The sequence below is a fragment of the Oncorhynchus nerka genome, linkage group LG16, assembly GCF_034236695.1.
Source record: "Oncorhynchus nerka isolate Pitt River linkage group LG16, Oner_Uvic_2.0, whole genome shotgun sequence".
Taxonomy (NCBI): Eukaryota; Metazoa; Chordata; class Actinopteri; order Salmoniformes; family Salmonidae; genus Oncorhynchus; species Oncorhynchus nerka.
This window is the reverse complement of record NC_088411.1, coordinates 5,983,904-5,989,219: the sequence shown is the minus strand read 5'-3', so window position 1 is coordinate 5,989,219 and position 5,316 is coordinate 5,983,904. Positions and strand designations below refer to the sequence as shown.

Here is a 5,316-nt window from a genome sequence, read left to right as displayed (position 1 = left end):
GCATCAGATTGGCTACTATTCCCAGGCGGGAATCTTCCTTCTAATGTGCCCTCTTGAAACTGTCAATAATATGAGTTGCATGCATTTCAGTGCCTCGTGGATTTGCTCTCGACTCGTGACAGATACTTAACAAGTTCGAATCTTGCATGCGGCAATATTGCTTTTTCCATGAAAAAAAAAAGCCTTTTACATTTCATTTTAAGACAATGGCATGCCATTTCAATGTTATTGATATATCCAGTGAATGGTGTAAATTGGATTAGCATTGTCAGTAGCAACCGTCTGAAATCTTAGACGTCAGAGAGAATTGAATTTGTAGTCGTGCTGCCACCTTGTGGTATAATTGAGATTTGCAGTACCTGGTTTAGGAAAAGGTTTTTCTTGACCAGAAGGACACTGAATTAATGTTCATGATTATTGATAATCGTTATTTAAATAGTAATCAAGTATAATTTCTAAACATTTAAAACGGGTAATTATAATAATTTAAACATATTATGATACACATTGTAGCTGGGTAATATCTGAAAGGTAACAGACACACACAGACAATGGAAATGATCCCTTAATTATTAATGATTCGGCTCTGAAAACAGCTTTTGGTTTTTTGAAGGAATACCGTGTTCAAGATTGTAGCACCGACACTCATGCTAGTGAATGTAATCACAAAGGTTTTTGGTGCATTTCAATAGAGCCCCAACTAGAGCGAGTGAGAGGCAGACGTTTAAAACTATATACAAATAAGTAATGTACAAGTAATACATATACACAGTCCTGTAAATAGAGTAGGATTCCAGGGTGGGAAGGGGCTCTTATAACAGCCTTTGTTTTGGGTTCGGAAGAGCTACCAAGCTAAATATTAGAACCCAAATCAAATGACCAAAGATATGATTGTAACCTGCCATTTCAATGTTCACAACCCAGCTACAGACAACCAAGAACGCTGAAGGTCATTGGCCACAGATAAAATGACATGAAAACACGTTATAACGACTGTAGCTTTGATTGGACTGATCGCGCCAACGTCATACTTACACAATCTTAGCTAGACACGCAGTCATCACGAATCATGTCGACAAATCTATTGGCAAATCCTTTTCAATCCTTGTAATATGAAGAGAAATTCGAGATCAAACGTATCGGTGCTCATCAGCCATTGGACGTAAACATCACAAGTCGGAAATCGCAAATTCAACAATTAGTAGTTGGTAAGGGATCAATGGCAAACCGCAAGCGTCGCAAAGATGTCACTATTTTGTTTCCCCTGCCTGCTATTCGGTGAAGAGGGTGTGCGGTCCATGTCTGGCTTTAAGAAATCAAAACATCTGTCTGAAAGGATCTGTTTTCCAAGTTAAAAGGATAAACGTTCACATGCAACACAATGGGCCAGAAATGGTTAAATATGTTGGCAATGCTGTCAATCCAGCATGACTTCTGCCACGTTCAAAACAACTGGGAAATCTCAGGCTTCAGTGTGTTCAAGACAACTGGGAACTCGGGAAAGAACATGCTCGGACTTGGAAAATACATTTTGAATTGTCATCCAACTCTAAATTCCAAGTGTGGAACTCGGGCCTCTTTCTAGAGCCCCGACCTGACGATCACTGACGTCATGATTCGTTCTTGTTTGGTCAAAATGGTTGCTTTTCATTAGTATCTTATTAATCATTTTAGCCAATGTTGGAATGATTTCATTCTTTTATTTATTTTGTATTATAATTAGCTCATTATTTTCTTCATGAAGGGATACTATATATGTTGTTGGGTCTGTAACCATGTTTGCAAGTGACACTTCCCATAATGTTTTTTTTTAACAAAAAGTTCAGTTATAGACTCATGTAATTCCAGTTGATATTGCAAGGATTGTTTTTTTTGTTTGCATAATGCACCGTCTGTCTTTATATTGTCTGAGTGTGGATCCTGTATTGTATTTTCCTTCCCTTTTCAATCACATAAGCCTAATAAAATAACATGTTGTGTAGTGGTTCTGCTGGCATGCATCAAAAAAATGGTATAATTGAGTTTTCCCCACCAAGATTTACATGCTAAAATTCCCACTGCTTACAACCATAAAATACCAATTTACAGCATAACAATAAATAATGAAACTAATGGTCATGCATGTAAAACAAAAACACAATACATTTGGTTAATTATTAAAAAACACTCTTTAGATGGTAACATTATTTGCCAAAGTAACATATACAGTTTAAGTTTACACACTTAGGTTGGAGTCATTAAAGCTGGTTTTGCAATCACTCCACACCTTTCTTGTTAACAAACTATAGTTTTGGCAAATTGGTTAGGACATCTACTTTGTCCATGACACAAATAATTTTCCCAACGATTGTTTACACAGGTTAATTCACTGTATCACAATTCCAGTGGGTCAGAAGTTTACATATACTAAGTTGACTGTGCCTTTAAACACCTCAGAAAATTCCAGAAACTGATGTCATGGCTTTAGAAGCTTCTGATAGGCTAATTGACATCATTTGAGTCAATTGGAGGTGTACCTGTGGATGTCTTTCAATGCCTACCTTCAAACTCAGTGCCTCTTTGCTTGACATCATGGGAAAATCAAAAGAAATCAGCCAAGACCTCAGAAAAAAAAGTACAAGAGTATCTATATCCACAGTAAAACGAGTCCAATATCGACATAACCTGAAAGGCTGCTCAGCAAGGAAGAAGCCACTACTCCAAAACCGCCATAAAAAGCCAGACTACGGTTTACAACTGCACATGGGGACAAATATTGTATTTTTTTTGAGAAATATCCTCTGTTCTGAACAAAAATAGAACCAGGAGGGCCTGGTGCACTTCACAAAATAGATGGCATCATGATATATTGAAGCAACATCTCAAGACATTAGTCGGGAAGTTAAAACTTCCAAATGGACAATGAACCCAAGCATACTTCCAAAGTTGTGTCAAAATGGCTTAAAGGACAACAAAGTCAAGCTATTGTAGTGGCCATCACAAAGCCCTCACCTCAATCCTAGAAAATGTGTGGGTAGAACTGAAAAAGCGTGTGCGAGCAAGGAGGCCTACAAACCTGACTCAGTTACACCAGCTCTGTGAGGAGGAATGGGACAAAATTCACCCAACTTATTGTGGGAAGCTTGTGGAAGGCTACCTGAAACGTTTGGCCCAAGTTAAACCATTTAAAGGCAATGCTACCACCAAATACCAATTAAGTGTATGTAAACTTCTGACCTACTGGGAATGTGATGAATGAAATAAAAGCTGAAATAAATCATTGTCTCAACTATTATTCTGACATTTCACATTCTTAAAATGACGTGGTGATCCTAACTGACCTAATACAGGGATTTTTTACTAGGATTAAATGTCAGGAATTGTGAAAAACTGAGTTTAAATATATTTGGCTAAGTTAACTTCTGACTTCAACTGTATAAACACACTGAAAATCTGCTTTTTCCCCCTCTTTGTTTATTTTCATCTGATAGCTCTCAAAAGAGCTGAGCAGTTCGCTTTCAGAAGGGTGCCGCCTGTTTGCCAACAATCAGAAGTGCAGACCTGTGAATAATGAAAGTAAATAAGTTATTGCCACACTCCCATAGAAGCCTAGTTTATACCACAAAATGTAAAACACTAAAAAGGAAAATGGTAGTAGATAAATAGTTAGTTGGTTAAATAAATAAACTGCTCTTAGAACTTTAATCTTTGTAAGGCTAGGCAGCGAGCTTTGCTGTTATCAAATGCTAGCCTTTTAAAATGGCAGAAATTCCGTATTACAATGGGAACTCTGACGCTGCCCCATTGTTTCCCAATGGGGACATTCTACACGGACATGTCTGTCTTTTTTGCCAAATATCTCTGTGTTTATAGACGCTATATAAATCAAATCAAATTGTATTTGTCACGGGGTGAATACAACAGGTGTAGACCTTGCCGTGAAATACGTAAGTAATTACAGCCCTTAAGACTGTTTGTGTGAGCATTTGTTTATTTGCTTTCTGGAGCCGGTGCTGTCTGACTCACCCATCCTCAGCCTTTCTCCATGCAGTCTCTCTGTGGTCCTGATTGGCTAGCCAGCCTAACCCACACTATCCAAGGGAGTAAATATTGCCTTAGCTGATCAGTGTTATCCCAGTTTGTGGGTGGACATATGCACATGGGATATGTGAACACAGAGTCAATTGTTGTTTAACTTGGCTTTGTATATCACTATGTAGCTATTACTTTGTTATATGCTGAAGTTTCTATTACATTTAGTGTAATGCTTTGCTATTTATGTTTCCCATTTGTATAGCCTCATTGTATGCTATTAGGAAAGATGTTTACGTTTGAACTCTGCTTTTGTTATTATTGTACTGTTATGTCATTCCTGGTTATTAGATACTTACCTATTGTGCTTTTGCAGTTCTGTTCCATTTTTGTTCTCTGTTGTAGCTCATTTGATATGCATACGTTCATCCTGCTCTGTTCATATGTATTATCTCTGTTTTTGTACCTGTTACAGAACCATACCCATGTACATCCCCATGTTCCTCTTCTCCTGTGTTTCTGTGGGTTACTGTACCTCTTGGACTGCTTTATTCCCCTCTAACAGTCGCTCTCTTTCAACTTGTATATTTTGGTCAGAAGTTTGTTTCTTTCCTACTTCCTCATTTCGCAGACTTAAGTACACTTGACACCGGGGTGTGGATGTTTAGTTTCGACACAAGTGATTTTTCAGTTTCGTCCTAAGAACAGATTGTCGTGCTAAAATGAAAAGGGACCAATGTTTTGGTGCCATTTCAGGAAAGTGGAATTCTAAGCTTCACTGCAGTCAGAGGCTCAGTTTGCTTAGGTTCTATTAATTTGTAATGGCCTCGCACTGGTATTCCAGTTCAGCCAACATCCTTTGGCCATTTTCCCAATGTGGTCTCGGAGCATTTTATATTATTTTGTACTTAAATCCGAGACTCTATTTAGTACAATATGCTCAGAATTTGTAAAATGTACAATGTGTTAAGAAATTGCAAAACGTATATGTTACGAATTCCAATTTGTTGTTGCTAACATTAGCTAAGTGGCTAATGTTGGCTAGCGCTAGGAGTTTGGGGTTAAGGTTAGGGGTTCTGTTAAGGGGAAGGGTTAGCTAATATGCTAAGTAGTTCCTAAGTAGTTAATTAGCTAAAATGATGAGATTCGAAAGGTCAACCTTTTGGGTTGCTAGACATTCGCGTTAGGCGCCCACCCCTACCACCCACTCTACTTTCATTTTTGCCTTAAATGTAACCATGCCAAACATAACATATACTAATTTGAGTGTCCCGGATTTAAGTTTACTATGTTACGTCTAGTCTG

General features: G+C 37.9%; 1 long non-coding RNA gene across 1 annotated transcript; it reads right to left on the bottom strand.

Annotated features, from left to right (window-relative positions):
• Positions 1 to 1,754: 1,754 nt before the first annotated feature.
• Positions 1,755 to 4,620, bottom strand: LOC115144537 (uncharacterized). The gene is made up of 3 exons (XR_003865828.2): positions 4,371 to 4,620; positions 4,006 to 4,070; positions 1,755 to 3,540 (listed from the first exon to the last, which is right to left on the bottom strand). It is a non-coding gene; the product is annotated as an uncharacterized LOC115144537 (long non-coding RNA).
• Between the last annotated feature and the right edge of the window lie 696 nt (positions 4,621 to 5,316).